This window comes from Callospermophilus lateralis, chromosome X, assembly GCF_048772815.1.
Source record: "Callospermophilus lateralis isolate mCalLat2 chromosome X, mCalLat2.hap1, whole genome shotgun sequence".
Lineage (NCBI taxonomy): Eukaryota > Metazoa > Chordata > Mammalia > Rodentia > Sciuridae > Callospermophilus > Callospermophilus lateralis.
In genome coordinates, this window is record NC_135325.1 from 72,972,444 (window position 1) to 72,995,080 (window position 22,637).

Below are 22,637 nucleotides of genomic sequence, written 5' to 3' on the forward strand. Positions count from 1 at the left end.
ATCACATAGATGGCTTTGTACAATATAAAGCATTAAAGCTGAAGAATGTTGTCATTACAAGGGTAAGGAAATAGAGGCTGAGCTCTGTATATCCTCAGTTTAAAGAGATGGAGGTAATAAAGTAAAATGCTAGTTTTTTCAAGTTATTACCTGTAATATGATTGGTTAGTCCTGGAAAATGTGAGAAAATTAATTAATATTGTCATCGGATAAAGATAATATTGGATATTTCTAACTTCAGTCAACAAGGAGCTCATAAATGCCTGGCAATTACTGCCCAAAATTGGAAGAGAGGAACTAAGCCAAACTCCTCTCTCTCTCTCTTTTTCTATTTCTGAAGAATTACAGCTGTTCAGAAAGTAGCAATGTGTCCTACTTCTCTTTTTCTCTCTGTGTGGGCTCAACTATGAGAAATGGCTCTTCATAGTCTATTTTGTAGATACTTTGGTAAGTATATTTACTTTTCATGCTATATCAGTTATCTACTGATGCTTAACAAATTACCAAAAACTTTATGGAGGTTTATAACTACAGGAATTTGTTATCTCAGTTTCTATACCTGGGTGTCTCTGGCTCAGTATCAGACATAAGGCTGCAATCAATTTGTGTTCTGAGGTTGCCATCATTTCAAGGCTTAATTGGGAGAAGATACATTTCCAAGTTCACTCAGGTGGCTGTTGGTAGGCCTCAAGTCCTTGCCATGTCAGCCCCTACATAGAACAACACAGAACATGGCAGCTGCCTTCTCTTGAAGCATACACCTCAAAGAGGTAACTGAAGAGGCAAGCCACAGCCTTTTGTAGCCTAATTTTTTTTTTTGTAATCTAATCTTAAAATGACTTCCTATCACTTCTGGCTTATTTTATTTGTTAGAGTTGATAAATGTAGCCCACACTCAAGGGGCTGGAATTACATGAGGGTATGAACACTAAGAGGTAGAGATCATAGGGGTCAAGATAGAAGCTGCCTATCTCCCTTGTTCTTTTAATGACTTTCAAGTATAGTCTAGCATTTCTCTATTATTTTATGGTTAAAATTCCATATAAACATTTGCAATGTACTTCAAGAAAGTGTGAATAAACTTGTGTAGTAATGCTTTCCTCCAAATCTTCAAGTACATTTGAGGTTCTGGAAAGATGCTTGTTTTCAGGTGTCATATACATACCTCATCTTTCTACTTCAGGAATAAGGTTACAAGTTTAAAAGTTGCTAGGTTACTTCTAAGTTCTAGAAACATCAGGGACTTGTCAAATGGAGCCAAATTTTCATTCCCTCTAAATTCATTTGCTTTAAAATTCTACCATTAACCATGTTCTTTTGTTTGATCTTGACATTCTGTATTTATAAGAGTTAATCTTTTCTATTTGACAAATAGGAATATTTAAAATATATTCAGAAGTTGAATTCCTAGACATTATTCACTTTTCAAACAGTGGATTTTATTTATTGGGTCAATTAAAGTAAAATAAAAATATGAAAATGCTATTTATCTGTAACTGATTGCAACATATTAGGTGACAGTTTATGGATATAAATTTTTTGCTCTATTTTGTTTCAAAGGGGACACTTCAAAGGTAGGGAAATTTTGAATTCACCATTGAATAAGGAAAGGGCCATGTTAAGGCAGATGTCTGTCATGAAATGTATGAACTGTCATAACAGTATGCTTTTGATTTCTAAGTCAATTTTTAAATTATTCCCTCATTATCCTTACATGCCCTGAGATTTTTCTGATGAACATACTCTGATAAACTATATTTTGGGTGAGTAAAGGAAGATCTTAGGTATGCTGGCTTATTTCTTTTTTTCTTTTAGTATTAACTTTTTATTGTTCTGCAGATGAATTACAAGAATCTGCTATCTTTGGAAATTATGTTAAGATTAAAGGAACAATCTTTAAATCCTTTCTTTAAAAGGAAGAAAAGAAGATGATTTATATTTGTCAACAAGAAAGACAAAGCCAGGTGGCTTTCTTTCCTTTTGCCCATTGGCACTTTTTTTTGTTTTGTTTTAAAGAAGGAATTTTCTTTGTCCTGAGGAAGAGTACTTGACCATATTGGTAGGAGTGCTAAATATCATTTCAGCTAGGAGGTAGGCAGCAAAGTACAAAAAAATACAAGACATTCAAATTTATTTTACCCTGTGGCCAGTTTATTTACAACCACATAGAAAATTGGAAATAGCCTGATTGGATTCTTGCTCATTTATAGGCATGTATATATTTGGTAGAGCTGACTTTACCTCTTCCTTCCTCTAACTCTTATCTTCCTTCCTTCCTTCATTCCTTCCTTCCTTTCTTCTTCTTCTTTTAAGAAGCAGAAATGTCTGCTTCACACTATTTTTATCATAGTGTAAAGAGAGTGTAAAATGATAGAAACAATATTTTCCTTTGTTGTATGTTTTTGGTAACAGATTCCCTGTTACATAATTCAGATATTATATGACTCACACATTTAAAGGGTACAATTTAATGATATATAGTATATTTACAAATTTCTGCAACCATCAACCCAATCAAATTTAAAATATTTTCATGACTCCAGATAAAAATTCTATAAATAGGCTTTAGCTATAAATAGCTTTAGCTATTTAGTTATCTGCCTTTCTTTTTTTTTTGGTACAGGGGTGCTATAACACTGAACTATATCCCCACTCCTTTTCACTTTTTATTTTTTGAGACAGAGTCTTGTTAAGTTGCCGAGGGCCTCACTAAATTACTGAGGTTGAATCCTCCTGCCTCATCCTCCTAAATTGCTGAGATTACAGGCCTGCACCACTATGTCCTGCTAGCTATCACTCTTTTTTTTTGTATAAAACTGCATCTTCTTTATTTTGCATACTTTAATTGTGGAACGAAATAAAACAAAAACACAATACAACATCCAACCCTGCAGCCAAACTAGGTAGGGGATGGAGGGCTTGAGGTCCTTATTTCCTGCCTTAATTAAGATGCCAAGGACAGGAGAAAAAAACACTATAACATCAATCAGCAGAGGAAGCCAGGTGGGAGAGGGCCACTCAAGGCTACTGTGGGAGCCAGGGGGAACTATACAGAGGGCAGATTTCTCAGTAGCAACTCCTAATCTACTTCTTCCATGCGAGATGCATCCTCATCACCCTCGAGAGGGGTTATCTCATCAGGAACAGCACTGCTGGGTTCCTCTGCTGTCACTTCATCTTCATCAATGCCTAGGCCTAGCTTTATCATGCGGTAGATGTGATTGGAGTGGGTCTGAGGATCCTCAAGGGAGAAGCCAGAAGAGAGCAGCGCAGTTTCTAATAGCAGCACCACCAGGTCCTTGACAGCCTTGTCATTTTTATCTGCCTCTACCTTTTGCCGCAATGTCTCCACAATGGGGTGATCAGGGTTGATCTCCAGGTGCTTTTTGGCCATCATGTAGCCCATTGTGGAGTTGTCTCGAAGTGCCTGGGCCTTCATAATCCGCTCCATGTTGGCTGTCCAGCCATAGGTGCTGGTAACAATGCAGCAGGGTGAAGACACAAGCCTATTGGAGATTGTCACCTTCTCAACCTTTTTATCCAAGATTTCTTTCATAAGCTTGCAAAGGTTCTCAAATTTCGCCTTGCTCTCCTCCATTTTCTTTTTTTCCTCCTCGTCCTCAGGTAGCTCCAGGCCTTCCTTGGTCACAGAGACCAGGCTCTTCCCATCAAACTCCTTGAGTTGCTGTACACAGTACTCATCAATAGGCTCAGTCATATATACTACCTCAAAGCCACGCTTCCGCACACGCTCCACAAAAGCAGAGTTGGCCACCTGCTCTTTGCTTTCACCAGTAATGTAATAGATGGACTTCTGTGTCTCCTTCATGCGAGAAACATACTCTGACAGAGAAGTCATCTCATCTCCAGACTGAGAGGTGTGATAGCGCAGCAGCTCAGAAAGGCGTCTCCGATTAGTAGAATCTTCATGGATTCCAAGCTTAAGATTTTTAGAGAATGCCTCATAGAATTTTTTGTAGTTCTCCTTGTCTTCTGCCAACTCAGAGAAGAGCTCAAGGCACTTCTTCACAATGTTTTTGCGAATAACTTTCAAGATTTTGCTCTGCTGGAGCATTTCTCGGGAGATATTCAGGGGCAGATCCTCAGAGTCAACAACACCACGAATAAAATTGAGATACTCTGGTATCAGCTCATCACAACTGTCCATGATGAACACACGACGGACATAGAGTTTGATGTTGTTCTTCTTCTTCTTGTTCTCAAAGAGGTCAAAGGGAGCCCGCCGAGGGATGAACAGCAATGCCCTGAATTCCAACTGACCTTCTACAGAGAAGTGCTTGACTGCCAGGTGGTCTTCCCAATCATTGGTTAGACTCTTGTAGAATTCTCCATATTCTTCCTGAGTGATGTCATCGGGGTTTTTGGTCCAAATGGGCTTGGTCTTGTTCAGTTCTTCATGATCAATATATTTCTCCTTAATCTTCTTTGTTTTCTTCTTCTTATCCTTACTAGTGTCATCCTCCTCATCTGAGCCCACATCTTCAATCTTGGGTTTTTCCTCATCATCTTTATCTTCCTCTTCTTTCTCACCTTTCTCTTCCTCTGCCTCATCATCACTGATTTCCTTCTCTCGTTCCTTCTCCAAATAAAGGGTGATTGGATAGCCTATGAACTGTGAGTGCTTCTTCACCACTTCTTTGACCCGCCTCTCCTCCAAGTACTCTGTCTGGTCTTCTTTGAGGTGGAGAATGACTTTAGTACCCCGGCCAATGAGCTCACCATGATCAGCCCGCACAGTGAAAGATCCCCCAGCAGAAGACTCCCAAGCATACTGTTCATCATCATTATGCTTTGTGATCACAACCACATTCTCTGCCACTAGATAAGCAGAATAAAATCCAACACCAAATTGCTCAATCATGGATATGTCTGCACCAGCCTGAAGAGCCTCCATAAATGCTTTAGTCCCAGACTTGGCAATGGTTCCCAAGTTGTTTATGAGATCAGCCTTGGTCATGCCAATGCCTGTGTCCACCAAAGTCAGAGTCCTTTCCTGAGGGTTGGGGATTATGTCAATTTTCAGCTCTTTACCACTGTCCAACTTGGAAGGGTCTGTCAGGCTCTCATAGCGAATCTTGTCCAAGGCATCAGAAGCATTAGAGATCAATTTCCGAAGGAAAATTTCCTTGTTGGAATAAAAGGTATTGATGATGAGAGACATGAGTTGGGCAATTTCTGCCTGAAAGGCAAACGTCTCCACCTCCTCCTCTCCATGGTGCACTTCCTCAGGCATCTTGAGAGAGAAAGGACTGCGAGTGTTAAGAGAAGGGTAGGCCCGAAGAGTGTGTGACTCGCTCGCGACACCTAGGCAGCGTGGGGGTGACTCAAGAGCTAGCTATCACTCTTAACTCCCTTCCCTTTCATTTCCTTCAAGCCCTAGCAATCAGTAGTCTATTTTCTATCTCTCTAAATGACCTATTCTGGATATTTCATATAAACAGAATCATGAAATGTTGCACTTGTATTTGCCTTCTTTCAGTTATCATAATATTTTCAAGGTTCATCCATATCATAGCATAAACCTGTAATTCATTCTTTTTTATGGCTGACTAACATTCCATTGTATGGGTAAAACATTTTGTTTAACATTCCTCAGTTTGTGAATATTTTACTTATTTCCACCTTAAAGCTGTCATGAATACTGCTACTATAAACATTCATTTACAAGTTTATTGTGGACATATGTTTTCATTTCTCTTGGTTATATTATTAAGAGTTTAAATGCTGAGTCAAATGATAACACTATGTTTAAAGTTTTGAAGAACTGGTAGATTATTTTCCAGAAATTTTGCACCAGTTTACATTTTCACCAGCAGTATATGAAGGTTTCAGATTCTCCAAATCCCATTTTTATGTTATTTTTGTAAATAGGCATCTAATGGTTTTTAGAGGTATTTCTTTGGGAATTTTATTTTGTATTCCCCTAATGACTAATGATACCAAGCAACTTTTCATGTGGTTTTTTTTTTTTTTTTGAATAATGTTTAGTTGTCATTGGACACAATACCTTTATTTTATTTATTTATTTTTATGTGGTGCTGAGGATCGAACCCAGGGCCTCACACATGCAAGGCAAGCGCTCTACCGCTGAGCCATAACCCCAGACCCCAACTCTTCATGTTTTTATTAGCTACTTACATATTTTCTTTACAGAAATATGTATTTGGAGCCTTAGCCTATTATTCATTTAGATGATTTATAATCTTATTATTGAGTTGTAAGTTATTAATAAGTTCCAGATTCAAGTTTTTTATCAGATGTATGATTTGCAAATATTTTCTTCCAGACTATGACATGTCTTTTCACTTTCTTTGTAGTATATTTTCAAGCACAAATGTTTTTCATTTTGATGAGGTCTAATTTATCTGTTTTATATATATATATATATCCAAGAATTCACTGACAAATCCAAGCTCCTCAAATTTTCTCTGATTTTCTTCCAAGAGTTTTATGGCTAATTGTATCTTATATTTATGTCATTGAATAATTTTCAGTTAAGTTTTGTATATGGTGTGATTTAGGGGGTCCAGTTTCTTTCACATGTGGATGTCCATTTGTCCCACCAACACTTATTGAACAGGCTTTTCTTTCACTATTGAATGGTCTGAAGACCTTGTCAAAAATCAATTGACTGTAGGCATATGAATCCTTTTCTGAACTCTCAATTTTATTGCATTGATCTATATATATGTCTATCCTTATTGCTAGTACCACACTGTCTTGATTACTATTGCTTCACAATAAATTTTGAAATGGAAAAGTGTGTGTCCTATCCTTGTTCTTTTTTAAAGATTGTTTTAATCATTGCATCTCCCTTAAATTTATATATGAATTTTAGCATCAGTTTGTCAATTTCTACAAAGAAGTCATATGGGGCTCTAACAAAAATTATATTGAATCTATAAATCAATTTAGAGATTACTGAGAGCTAAACAATATTAAATCTTATGGTCATGTAAGCATGTGATCTCTTTTCAATTTATTTAGATCTTCTGTAATTTCAACATTGTTTTGTAGTTTCCAATGTATGTATTTCACCTATTTGGTTAAGCTTATTCCTAAGTATTTTATTCATTTTGATGCTCTTGAAAATGGAATTGTTTTCCCAATATCATTTTGGATGGTTCATTGCAAGTATAAAAATACAATTGATTTTTGTATATTGATCCTATATTCTTCTACCTTGCTAAAGTGATTTATTAATTCAAATAGAGTTCTAGGAGTTCATTATATTTTAATTTTAAAATAATAAATATTTATTTAAAAAACAAACTAATCTTTTGCCAACTCTGGAGAGCTCAAGGACTTGGCTCAGGGTATACTCCCTTCCAGTAGCCTTCCCCTGAGGCAGTAACCCTGTATAAAGACTTCTTACCAGGCCTGCCTCTCCTCCTGCAGCCTCCTATGTAGAAAAGTCTGTCCACAACTGCAGTGGCCCCACATACTGAGCAAGGCACCTGATGGCCCTGGAGCAGTTGGGCAGGTTCAGGATGCTGTGCTGGTAGTTGCATGCTGACAAATACAAAAATAAGCTAGAATTGGAAAATATCTGAAGAGAGAGAGAAATTATCCCTGGATGGATGCAATAACCATAAATAAAGATAACCTTTCACATTATAATGATCCAGATGTTTTGTGAGGAGCATATACATTTAGACAAGGAGATATGTTACACCTTAGATGGCAGTAGGTACTTTGATGAAAGAGATAAGGAGAACAATTAGATCTAGATTTTTGTGGAGAGGAGAGACAAGATCACTCTTCCTGTAGGCATTTATGACAGCTTTCATGCGGGATGAAAAAACTATGTGAAAGCCATGCATCTGTTTGTGGGAAAACCAATGTAAATGGTATACAACTGGCCATCTGACCATTTCAATGCCCTGCAGACAGTACATGAACTTTCTGGTACAAACAGCATTGCGGTGCTTCCTGAGAACTAACACACACCTTGAAAAGGTTCTAAACACTCATTTTCTATTGACTTTTATATTGTACACTTGAGGCTAAGTTATCTTTCCTTTGCAAGATCAGTTGATCAGGATATATCTTAAGGAAATGATCTATAAAACTGATTTTTACATAAAGCAACTATGGAAATGTAAATAAGGCACCTTGATTTTCTCTAATTTAATCAAGACTAGCGATGCAATAGCCCTGTGTTTGCATATGTATTCATCTTCAACAAAATGGAAATTCCATCATCCTGAATGTGACTCCTTAGACACTCTATCAAGACATGATACCATCCCTGCATTATTTTTTAAAATTAATTGTTTGGGGTACCTGAGATTGAATTCAGGGATGCTTTACCACTGAGCCACATCCCCAGCCCTTTTTGTATTTTTTTTTTATTTAGAGACAGAGTCTCGCTAATTCGCTTAGGGCCTTGCTGAGTTAATGAGGCTGACATTGAACTTGCAAATGTCCTGCCTCAACCACCCAAGCCACTAGGATTACTACTGCACCTGGATATGCCTGCCTTATAAGAATGTGCAATAGTATAGAACATAATTAACCAGATAGATGACACCTTTGTCCCAAAAGTGTAGCTTGGAGTGGAGAGTGGTGTAGAAAATCATAGAAGAATGACTCTCACATTAGAGTTTATACTCTGAGTTGCTTATACCACTTCCTTGTTTAAAATAAAGTACCTTGATTTTGTGATGGTTGCTTGCAGTTACATAGTATTCATGTAGAAATGGAATTTTTCCTGAATCATTAAAATCACCTGTTTAAAACAAAGTCAATCTATATATTGATCCATAAAAACCTAATCTAACCTAATCCCCGAGGCAGGCAAAATTTCCTGTCAAACTTCTCTATGTTCATTCAAATATATGTATACCTATTACATATATTCATTATACACACACACACACACACACACATACACACAAACATGTATATACACACATGCACATACATATATTCTTATTTCTCTAATGCATATAGATAGAATAATTCTTCCTCAATAGTGGTATAATATTCTATAATATTGATTCATCATTTTATTAAATGGTTTTCCTGTTGATGGAAATTAACACAACTTTTTATTGGATTTGCCAATAAATCAATGCAAACAATATTTGCATATGTTTTTACAATAAGGGTCTTGGATTTGATTTTCTCCTTCTTACAAGCTACCACATTTCACCACCATGATTTCATGGATGCCAACAGAAGGCACAATGCTTCTGGTTCAAAGTCAAAGACAAAAGACTTTATGACATACAGCACTGCAAGCAGTATGAGCACTAGCATATTTGTGTTAGCTCCCTTTTCCTCTCAGTCCCATAGGGAAATATGATATGGATTATGATAGATGCTTTACATGTAGAGATGTTTTGTTAGTTCTAAGAAGCACTAGGTTTAGATAATCCACCACAAGCCTACTATTTGTACAGGAGGGAGATGCTAATTCATCCTTCAAAGTTATTCACTGCAACCTTGTAGTCCAAAGACCTGCAGCAGTGTCAGTTACTCTCTGGATGCCCATCCTGTGGGTCCATTTTGGACTTACTTGCATGAGCCAACTCCTTAAAATAGATCTCTTTCTTTATGCACGTATTCTGTTCTGTTCTCTGGAGAACCCTCACAAAGACACAAATAAGTAGTATTTGCCATAATATTTCTGGTTCCTTTTAAAAATTTGTTTTAATTAGTTATACATGATAGTAGAATGTATTTATGTGCTTTGATATATATAGTATCATTTTTCTGATTGCACATATTGTAAAATCACATTGGTCATTCTATATCCTTCTGTTCATATAGTCTGTTCATTCTACTATCCTTCCTATCCCAATATTCCCTCCCCTTCCTTCATTCCCCTCTACCTAATCTAAGGTAACTTTATTCTTCCATAGTATCCCCCCCTTATTGTGAATTATCATCTGCATATTAGAGAAAACATTTGACCTTTGTTTTGTTGGGATTAGCTTATTTCACTTAGCATGATATTCTCGAGCTCTATCCATTTACCAGAAAATGCCATAATTTCATTCTTCTTTAAAACTGAGTAATATTCTATTAAATATATATACCACAATTTCTTTATTCATTCATCTATTAAAGGACATCTAGGTTGGTTCCATAGTTTAGCTATTGTGAATTGAGCTTCTATAAACATTGGTGTGGCTGTATCACTGTAGTTTGCTGATTTTAAGTCCCTTGGGTATAAACAAAGGAGTGGGATAGCTGAGTCATATAGTGGTTCTTTCCTGAGTTTTCTGAGGAATCTTTATACTGCTTTCCATAGTGGTTGCAACAATTTGCAGTCTCACCAGCAATGTATGAGTGTACATTTTCCCCATATCCCCACCAGCATTTATTGTTGCGTCTATCCTTGAAGATTGTCATTCTGACTGGAATGAGATGAAATCTCAATGTAGTTTTGATTTGCATTTCTCTAGTTGCTAGAGATGTTGAACATTTTTTCATATATTTGTTGGTTGATTGTATTTCTTCTTCTGTGAAGTGTCTGTTCAGTCCTTAGCCCATTTATTTATTGGGTGATTTGTATTTTTGAGTGATAAGGTTTTTGAGTTCTTTAAATATCATAGAGATTAATGCTGTACCTGAGGTGCATATGGCAAGAATTTTCACCCATTCTATCAGCTCTCTCCTCACATTATTGTTTCCTTTGCTGAGAAGAAACATTTTAGTTTGAATCCATTCCATTTATTGATTCTTGACTTTACCTCGTGTACTCTAAAGGTCTTGTTAAGGACATCAGATCCTAGGCTGGCATGGTGAAGATTTGGGCCTACTTTTTCTTCTGTGAGGTGCAGGGTCTCTGGTCTAGTGCCTAAGTCTTTGATGCACTTTGAGTTCCTTTTTAATGGAAATGTTTCTCTTTTATTCATCACTTTTGGGATATTAACTTGTCAGTTTCTTTTTCCTTTTAAAAACTCTGAACTATTTCAAATAGATAAATATAATGAACACTCATATACTCATTACCCATTTTTAAGAAATACTCATGATTTGCCATATTTCTTCAAATATTTTATAACTAATAACATAATACTAATAGAATTGGAAACCCTGTATTCTCTATTCTAAGAGAAAATAACCTTATTTTCCACATTTTGTTCCTTCCCTAAAGATACCTCTGTCTTAAATTTTTTGTTAATAATAACCACGTATAATTGAATACTTATTCTATGTGCTATTATATTTGGGTAAATTATATGGGCATATATGTTTCTGTCCTCAAAATATATGTATAATTTTGTTATGTGTATAGTTTATATGTCTATTTGATCGAACAACTTATTGTTCTAGTCCTATATTCCCTTATTGATTTTTTGCTTAATCTATCACTGAATGAGATCTGTTAAAAATTTCCCATTGTGAAGACAATCTATTTCCCTTTGAAATTGTGTCATTTACTATTTATATATTTTGAAACGGCTAGCAGGTTCATGCAAATTTAAAGTGGTTACAGCTTCCTGGTATATTTGGGGTCTGTCTCACCTCTATCATGTGTGTGTGTGTGTGTGTGTGTGTGTGTGTGTGTGTGTGTGGTGCTGGGGATGGAACCTGGAGTCTCAACCTCTGAGAGCACTCTACCTCTGAGCCACATCTCCAACCCTTTTAACTTTTTATTTTGAGACAGGGCCTTGCTAAATTGCTGAAGCTGGCTTTGAACTTGCAATCTTCCTGTCTTGGCCTCCTGAGTAGCTAGAATTACAGGAGTGGCGCACTGTGCCTGACCTGGTAAATTGGAATGTTTATCATTATGTTGTACCTCTTTTTCCACAATCCTTACCTATTTCCCTTTACTGTATCTTTTGTTTGCTACTCATATAGCAACTGTAACCTTTTGTATCTGTTATTGTTTTTAGCATTTGCCTGAAAGAACCTTTTTGGTATTGGCACCAAAATAGACTTGTAGACCAATGATACAGAATAGAGGACACAAAGATAAACCCCACATAAATATGGTTATCTCATACTAGACAAAGATGCCAAAAACATTCACAGGAGAAAAGATAGCTTATTCAACAAATGGTGCTGGCAAAACTGGAAATCCATATGTAGCACAATGAAATTAAACCTCCTTCACCCTGCACAAAAATCAACTCAAAGTGGATCAAAGACTTAGGCAATAGAACAGAGACCCTGCACCTAATACAAGAAAAAATAGGCCCAAATCTTCACCATGTCAGCCTAGGCTCTGACTTCCTTAACAAGACCCCTAAAGTACACAAAATATAACCAAGAATCAATAAATGGGGGGAATTCAAATTAAAAAGCTACTTCTCAGCAAAGGAAACAATCAATAATGTGAGGAAAGAGCCTACAGACTGGAAATATATGTTATTCTAACTAGGGACCCATTCTTTGGAGATACACGATGTTGGGATTCACTGTGGTGTATTAATATATGTACATAGGAAAGTTATATCAGATTCACTCCACTGTCTTTTCTTTTCCTAACCCCCCATTCATTTGTTCCCATTTGTCTAATCTACTGAATTTCTATTAAAAAGAAAATTTATTTTGGATAGACAAATGTCTGTCACATTGCCTCTCACCTTGCTAGACTTATTTTTTTTTTTTGAGTTGTATATGTAGGCAGTTGTTGATTTTTTTCTAGCTTCCTTCTTAGAGCAAGATAAATCCACCCCAAATCTTGCTTTTTAGTAATAAAACTTGTTCATTTCCCTTCTTATTTTTTACAGTTTTCTTTTTTCTTCTTCAGTGCTGGGAATTGAACCCAGAACCTGGAGCTTGCTAGGAAAGCACTCTACCACTCAGCTATACCCCCAAGCCCCTCTACAGTTCTTTTATTCCCTATTCCCCAAAGGGAAATTCCTGGACCTCCCTATTTTGCTTCTAAAATCTGAAACCAGCTGGCCAATAGCAGGTCCAGAATTGCTCATCGCTTGGCTTTTCTGTTCAGTTTCTGGTTTACTGAGTTGTTTTTCTTGCTTTTGAGCTGAGTTGCATCTTCTTATTTTTATCTTTACATATTTTATCTACAATTGCAATGTATTTAGAACATCAGAGATACATTAAATTGCGACCTTCCTATGCCATTTCATTTGAGTCTTTTTTGTTTTTGTTTCTGATGATTTGTAATTATACTTCTAACTTTTTTAACAAAATAAATTTTTACAATTATCTAAGGTGTAAAAGATAGCTTCTTGGGTTTTGATGACCTCTGTAAAGTTTTTTATTCTTGAAATATCTTAAAGCAAATCTTTGACTTAGAGAAAGTGTTTAAAATGTTATGGTTTCCAACAATAGACATTAAAATCAATATTCAGTAAATATTTTGAACATTTAAATAAAATATAACAAATGCAATATTTAACAAACTTTTTACCATGGGAAATTTGACAACCATACTGCTTTCCAAATTGGCTGAACCAATTTGCAGTCCCATCAGCAATGTACAAGTGTACCCTTTTCCCCACATCCTCGCCAGCACGTGTTATTGTTTGACTTCATAATGGATGCCATTCTTACTGGAGTGAGATGGTATCTTAGAGTGGTTTTAATTTGCATTTCTGATTGCTAGAGATGGTGAGCATTTTTTCCTGTATTTGTTGATTGATTGTATATTCTCCTCTGAGAAGTGTCTGTTCAGATCCCTGGCCCATTTGTTGATTGGGTTATTTGTTTTCTTGTTGTTTAATTTTTTGAGTTCTTTGTATACTCTGGATATTAGGGCTCTATCTGAAGTGTGAGGAGTAAATATTTATTCCCAGAATGTTCCCAGGATGTAGGCTCCCTATTTACCTCTCAGGCGGGTAGACCAATGGTACAGAATAGAGGACACAGAGACCAATCCACAAAATTACAATTACCTTATATTAGACAAAGGTGCCAAAAGCATGCAATGGAGAAAGGATAGCATCTTCAACAAATGGTGCTGGGAAAACTGGAAACCCATATGCAACAAAATGAAATTGAATCCCTTTCTCTCACCTTGCACAAACGTTAACTCAAAATGGATCAAGGAGCTAGGAATCAAACCAGAAACTCTGCGTCTAATAGGAGAAAAAGTCAGCCCTTATCTCCATCTTGGAGATAGATTTTTAAATATATATATATATTATATATATATATTATAATATATATATTATATAATATATATAATAATAACTAAATATATATATTATATAATATATAATATATATTATATATTATTATATATTATATAATATAATATATATATTATATATTATTATATATTATATAATATTATATATATATTATATTATATATTATTATATATTATATAATATACAATATATATATTATATATTATATATTATAATATATTATATATTTATATATATATATATTTAGTTGTAGTTGGACACAATATCTTTATTTTACTTATTTTTACTTATTTTTATGTGGTGCTGAGTATTGAACCCTGTGCCCCACATGTGTTGGGAGAGCGCTCTACTCCTGAGCTACAACCCCAGCCCTTGAGGTAGATCTTGAAGTGTGAGGAGTAAATATCACCTAGCTTCTTTGTTATCAACCTGTTGTCATTCTTGGTTCATTTATCCTGTGTCCACTAACATTTCCTTCCATTTGTTTGAGCCGGAACATGTCATAATAAATCTCAACTATGATATCAATTCAACCATCCACAATTCATTATCTCCAAATTAAAGATAAGGCTTTAAAATTATTGCCACAATATTATCACCCCCCCAAAAAAGAAACAATTCATTACTTGTAGAATCCTGTTCGATTTTCCCTGATTATCTCAACCATGACTTTTTAAAGTTAGTTTGAATCAGAATACAATCAAGTTCACATACTAAAGTTGTTATGTCTCATAAATCTACTTTAATCAATCAGTTTTCCTTCATACTTTTATACCCTATGCCATAAACTTGTTGAATAATCTGGGTCAATTGCAGGTCATGTGAATTTTATTTTTAAAATTAATTAAAAATAACTACATTTCTTGCTGAGAAAAACCTTTTTAGTTTGAATACGTCCCATTTGTTTATTCTTGATTTTAACTCTTGTGCTATAGGTGTCCTCATTGTTATGCAAAATTACATACAAGATGGTGTGAGGGGGAAGAAAAAAGAGAGAGAGAAATGTGTCACAGTAGATTGGGTACAAAGAGGGGAGGGGAGGGGAGGGGAGGGGAGATAGGAAGGGGATAGGAAGGGCAACAGAATACAATAGACACTAGTATGGCCCTATGTATAAATGTGGCTGTATAACCAATGTGATCCTGCAATCTGTACACGTGAAAAGATAAGATTACGTACCCCATTTGAATCAAATGTATGATATGTCAAGATCATTGTAATATTTTGAGCAACTAATAAAAAAAATAACTCATTTCTTGAGAATAGGCTTAATACCATTCTGTGTGTTGATAAGTTGTAAAAGACCTTGGAAGGAGAATTCTAAACAATATTTTTAAAGAATTATTTAATACTAAGGTAGAACATTATGCATTAGTTAGTTATTGTTATATATCAAATTATTATAAAACTTAGCTCAAAACACCAAACATTTATTATATCATGTAGTTCCTGAGGATCAGGAATTTGGAAGTAGCTCATCTGTGTGCTAGCTCAGAGTCTCTCATGAAGTTGCATTCAAGTTGTTGGCCACACTTGAAATTTCTGAAGACTTAACTGGTGTCGAGGGATTCTTTCCCAGGATGGCTTACTCACATGCCTCTTGGCTGGAGGCTTCAGCTCCTTGCTACCTGATCTCTCCACAGGGTTTCTTACAGAATAGTTTCCCCAAAATGAGTACTCTGAGGAGGAAGGGACAAAGACAAAAGTCATAATCTTTTGTTACCTAATCTCAACTGTTTATATACCATCACTTCTTCCATATACTATTCATCATGCAGACCAGCCCTAGTACAAATTTGGAGGAGAGCTTGAATGCTGTACTTTTTAAATCATATGAACATTTATTATGATAAAAGAATTTAACAAAAGGATGCATCTCTCCCCAGCCTAGAAGACAATTAACCTGTATGGACCCTATCACCTCTACAAGCCCATTCTTCAATGAGGTGATTCCAGGAGTGATCATCTTACACATTGAAGTCACATCATTAAGATCCCATGACATTTCAGGGATGATAATCAGTAACAGAAATAAACGAACTCCTCAGAAAATACAATCATGAATTATTTCCAATAAATTTTTAAGCTATTAAACTTCTCATTAGCACAACACAGTTAATATTTCAGGCATGTATTATTAATGTTATTTTGTCATTATGAAAACAGGAAAAAGAGTACTTGTAGTAATACCATGGATTTAAAAATGTTATGAGAACAAGAATTATGCATGCATGAATGAGATGCTCATTACTTTATTGCTTCTTATTTTAACTGTATTAACATGCATACTTAGTAATATAAATCTATGGCATGGCCAAAGGTGGAATACTGTAGATATGATAAAAGTATGATGAACCTATTTTGTCAGTAGTATTCACTAGCTATTTTTAAATAATTTAAGTATGATATTAGAACTAGATGAAACCTTAAAATGCATACTACTTTATTCCCTTGTTTTAAGCCTCTGACAGGTAAAGTATTATACCCTAAATCAAAAGGCAAATTTGTAGTTGAACTCCAACTAGAACTAGAACCAGGACCCTTAACTCTTATTCTAGGATCTTTCTACTACCCAGCACCACTCTCAAATCACTAAAACCAAGACATCTTCAGCATCACCTACAGGTTTTTAATAAATTCAGTGCCATTTAGGAGGCAAACTACTATAATAGCAGATCTGAAACAAAAACAAAATTAATCCAATGCTAATTTTATCATTTCTTAATTTTAAAATATTTAATTGAAAAATATATGTATATATTCAAGGCACAATGAGGAGATATGATATACATTGTATAATGATTATCACAATCACATTAAGTAATTCACCTATTACCCTATTCTGAACATTAGATCCCACAAAATGTTCATCTTAAAACTTTTTTTGCACCCTTTGGTCAATATTTCCCTGTTTCTTCCCAGATCCAAGTCCCTGGCAACTACCATTCTACTCTCTGTTTCTATGAAGCTGACCTTTTTTATTCTACATATAAGTGAGGACATAGGAGTTTTCTTTCTTTGCCTGGATTATGTCACTTAGTATAATGTTCTCCAGCTTCCTCCACGTTGTTGCAAATGGCAGGATTTTCTCCTTTTTACGGCTGAATATTATGTCTTTGTGTATCTATTCTACATTTCCTTTATCTTTTCATCTGTTGATAGACATATAGGTTGTTTCCATATCTTGGTTATTGTGAATAGTGCTGCCATGAACATGGGAGTGCAGACATCTTTACAGCATACACATTTCATCTCCTTTGGATATAAACCCAGAAGTAGGATTGATGGGTCCTGTGGCAATTCTATTTTTAATGTTTTGGGACCCTCCATACCAGTTTTTATAATGGTGGTACCAATTTACATTCTCACCAGCCTTGCACAAGGGTTCCCTTTTCTCTACCTCCTTCCCCCTCCTTCCCACCAACTTGTTGTCTTTTCTTATACTAGTCATCCTAACATGTGTGAGATGATATCTCCTTGTTTGGATTTGCATTTCCCTGATGATGCTGAACAGATTTTCATATTGGCCACTTTGGCAACTTGTATGTCTTCTTTGGAAAAATGTCTATTCAGGTCCTTTGCCTATTTTTTCTTTGTTTTTGTTTTTGTTTTGTTTTGGTATTGAGTTGTGTGAGTTCCTTATATTTTTAGATATTATACCGTTATTGGACATAGGGTTTGCAAATATTCCATTAATCACTTTTTAATTTTGTTGATTGTTTTCTTTGCTGTGCAAAAGCATTTAATTTGATTAGTCTCACTTGTTTATTTTGCTCTTGTTTCCTGTGTTTTTGGTGTCATATCCAAAAAATCTGTCAAGACCAAAGTTAAGGGGCTTTTCCTGTTTCCTTATGGTTACTGTTTAGATATTATGTTTAAGTCTTGGCTACAATTTGACTTAATTTTCACATATGGTATAAGACAAGGATGTAATTTCATTCTTTTGCATGTGGATATACAGTTTTTCTAATACCATTTATTGAAGAGACTTTTCTTTTCCCATTCTGTGTTCTTGCCACCATTGTCAAAGATTAGTTGGCCATATATGCATAGGTTTATTTCTGGGTTCCCTGTTCTGTTCCATTGGTCTGTGTTTCTGTTTTATGCCACAAGTATACTGTTTTGATTACTATAGCTTTATAATATAGTTTAAAATTGGGGAATGTGAAGCCTTTCCCATTGCTTTCCTTTGTCAAACTTTCTCTGGCTATTGAAAATTGAAGTAGTCAAGGAAATGAATAAATAATTTATATAAGGAATCATGTGCTATTTTTTCCTCTTGATTGACAGAGGAAAACAGTTGGTGGTCAAACACAAAATTCCCATAATCCAAAAACGAATGTTCCAGCTTTAAGGATCTTGAAGAAATACAAACAATACAAACAACATTAATTTTCACTTTCATAATTAGGAACCACAAAGCTAAATTCTAGAATTTTTATAGTTTCTGTATTCATTTTTCAGTCTTTTTGTCTACAAAGAATGTAAAGTCCTTTTGAGGAGCACATTCTATAAAATAATTGAGTAAATACAAATAGTAATGTGTGGAAAAAATCAAGATCAGATTAAATCAGGGCACAAAACTGTGTAATTACTAAAATTGAGCCTCACATTTAGCTCTGAGATTCCTGAAATTCAAAGAAAAAAGGAAACATTCATTTTAATGATCCTCAAGGAAGTTTTCCAAGTGGTTGTAGTTCAAAAGAAATTTCACACATTAGACTTTTTATCAGAAATTAATGATATAGTGGAAAGCTGTTTCAATCTATACCAAAATCTATAGTGAAATTTTTATTAGTGTTTCCTGTGTGTTCTTTGTACCCTGATGTTACATTTGACTTGGTGCAGGTTATTTGAGGGTTTAAGGTAGAATAGGCCATAGACAAGCCATTCTAATAGTCTAACTTAATAAAAGAAAAAAACCTTGAAACATCTAGAAAAGTGAGGGATCTGAAATCACTTGAATAATTTCCAAGAATATAATAAAATATGGTTATGAAAGCTTTGATCAGAAAACCACAGTTAATTTATAAATACTTATTATTAATGTGGTTATGAAATCTACCAGGAATTTCAAAATAATTTCCAAAGGATAAATTATATAATAAAATGATTTAATGATCTCAATTAAAAATCAGGTTATTTCAAGATAATATGAGGATTGATGGAGATTGGTGGTACTGGAGAATAAATATATATTAAGCCTTGCATCCTATTATAGATGGAATAAATTGACATATATTTTTACTTTTATTAGTGCATTATGGTTATTCATGGTATTTAGGTTCATTTTGACAAAATCATTCATGCGAGGAATTTGATCTATTCCATCTCAGTCTCCAGGCCCCACCTCTGAACTCCTTCCTCCCATTATTCTCCTTCCTCTACTCTACTGTTTTTCCTTTCACTTGTTTATTTACTTTTGATTGGTTCTCTCTCTCTCTCTCTCTCTCTCTCTCTCTATATATATATATATATATATATATATATATATATATACATAAATGTAGAATTCACTATGGTATATTTATACATGTACAAACATGATTTTGTTAAATTCATTCTGCATTTCCTCCCCTTTTCAGTCACTCCTCCCTCCTTCTCAATCTCTTTCTACTCTACAGAACTTCCTTGTATCTTCTATGATATCTGACCCTTCCCCCCATGTTTTCCCCTCCTTTTTCTGTGGTTTTCTGTCTATGAGAGAAAACATTCAACCATTGATTTTCTGAGTCTGGCTTATTTCATTTAGCATGATGTTCTCTAGTTCCATTCATTTGCTGGCAAATTCCATAAAGTCATTATTTATGATAGAGTAAAGCTCTCTACTGTGTGTGTATATATATATATATATATATATATATATATATATATATATATATATACCACATTTCCTTTATCCATTCATCTATTTATGGGCATCTGGGCTTGTTTCATAACTTGGCTATTGTGAATTGTAGACAAATATTTTTGATGTTTGTGGAGATTTAGAGATCAAATTTTTAAATGTAAATGTAGTAAAAAAAAATCCAGTATGCAAGAGTCAGATCATACCAGCTCCTGAGATCTAATTGTGTACATCTTTTCTTATATCTTCATTGTTGCATCATATTAACAACTGAAATTGGCCATGGTGGGAGTTGGTACAAAGTACAAAAATACTACAAATCACAGATCTTTTGGGAGGCTAGTTTACTAGAGCACCACATAGCAAAACTATCATATACTATCACTGTAGTACAAAGAGAAACAAAGTAAACACCAGAAACAAGAGTACCAGGGAAACAAATTTTAATAGACATGATATATTAAGTCTGGGCATATACATCAAAATAGCATGCCAAAATTAAGACCAAATATATCACTCATCATGACAAATGTGAATGGATTAAACCCTCATAAATGCAAGACTAATATTCTAAGATGAAGTTAAAGAAAGGTTAAAAATAAAGCAAAGAGCATAGCTGTACTAGGCAAATGCAAATGAGAGGAAGGAAAAGTTCACCACTTCAATTCCAGGCAAAGTAGAATTAAAAGTAAAAAGCAAAAAAGTACATTGAGTAGTTTGATTTCTATTGATAACACAATGTTTACTTATCAGATGTGTAACAATGAAATACATAACACATAATTGTTCGAATGTAAGGGAATTTGGTAATTATAATTATCAAGGGAGTTTTTTTTCATAGTACTGGGGGGATTGAGCCTAATACTTACACATGCTAGGCAGCTGCTCTACCACTGACTACATCCCCATACCCTTTTAAAATTTTTATTTCAAAAGGGTCTTGCTCCTGAGATCTAATTGTTGCTAAATTGCCCAGGCTGGATTAAAGCTTGCAATCCCCCTGCTTCAGCCTACAGAGTAACTGAGATTACAAGTATGTGCCACCATGCCCATTTTATCATGAGAGATTTTTATGCTATTCTCATAACATTAAACAAATAAAATAAGAAAGGAAGAAAATAAGAGAGTAATTTACTAATGCTGTCATCTTGACATATACATTAATACTATGGATTATACACTTCTGTTTTTTCAAAAATCTATGAAAACTTACCAAAATTGGTCATATTTTAATCGACAAAGAGAGTCTTCCTACATTCGTCAAATTGGAAACTGTGTAAACCATATTCTTTATCAAAAACTCATGAATCATATTAATATCACAATTATAAATAGAAAAAAATTATACCATTATACATCCAAAACTCTCTTCAAGAAACTGTGGTATTGAAGAAAAAATGAAGCTTAGTTTAAATCATTATTTAGAAAATAATGCCAATGAAAACAATAGTAATAAAATTATGAGGTCAAAACTGCATTCAGAGAAAACTTACAAGCGTTAGGTGTATTTATTTATAAAGTAATTATTTGGCACCACTTGTAAACATTAGTACAAAACCCTAAATAATAAATCAGAAGAATGAATCCAGTAATATATTTAATTAATAATATTTGATAGTTAAGTAAATATTATACTATTAATACATGGATGGCTCAATATTATGAAACATAATAATTCATAATAATACACCATAGAAAACATATTTCAGTAGATGCTTAAATGTCTTTTTTGAGGGATAAAATTCAACAGACATTCCTAAAGAAAACCCCTTATAAAATAGAATTAGAAAGATAATTTCTTCAAATTATAACTAACTTAAGTCTACACTAAATACTAGCATTATACTTAATGAATAAATACCAGAAGCATTCCCTTTAAAATTCAGAACAGTTATCTGCTATTACCTCTATTTATTTGACATAATTATGGGTAGGTTTGTCAAAGGTCTCATAAAATACATAAAATGAAGTACAGATAAAGATAGGAAATTTTTATTATTTTTAAATTTTATAATTCTGCAAAATCCTAGAGTATGAAGTACTGAACTATAATATTAATGCACTAAAATCAATGTATTTCTTATATTTCAATAATTATCCATTTGGTAATAAAATAAAATCTTCACAGTATTAACACAAAAAATACCAGGTAATAAAATTTAAGAAAACATGTACATTGAAAATATTAAAAAAGACTTTAGTGAATGAAGAAACTTAAGAAGTTTATAATATAACATACTCTTGAACAAAATTACATCACAGTATTATGTGTATGCATGTACATTTAATATCTGTATGTATGGAGAGAGAGATGTCTTATAGCTAGAATATCTTACAGTTTATCTGAAAGAATAACCATAGAGATATTCAATTAAATTCTGATAAAGAAGATAAAAGGATAGAGAGAGATGACTTGTCTACTAGATATAAAAACATATTATAGAGCTTTAGAAATTGAAATGGGGAGATGCTGGTGCCAAAATGAAAAGATGAAAGGAACAGATATATAGGGTATTTCAAATCAGTGGAGAAGGCACAATTATTCAATAAATGGCTCTGAACAACTGGATAAGCAGTTGCACAAGAATAAATTCTAGATAAATTGAAGGGTAAAAATGTACCAAGCAATAAAACCCAGCACAGATGAGATGCTAATATATATAACAAAGATGGTATTTCAAATTCAG

General features: G+C 34.2%; 1 pseudogene; it reads right to left on the minus strand.

Moving 5' to 3' along the window:
* Nucleotides 1-3,064: 3,064 nt before the first annotated feature.
* Nucleotides 3,065-5,338, minus strand: LOC143639066 (heat shock protein HSP 90-beta pseudogene; annotated as a pseudogene).
* Between the last annotated feature and the right edge of the window lie 17,299 nt (nucleotides 5,339-22,637).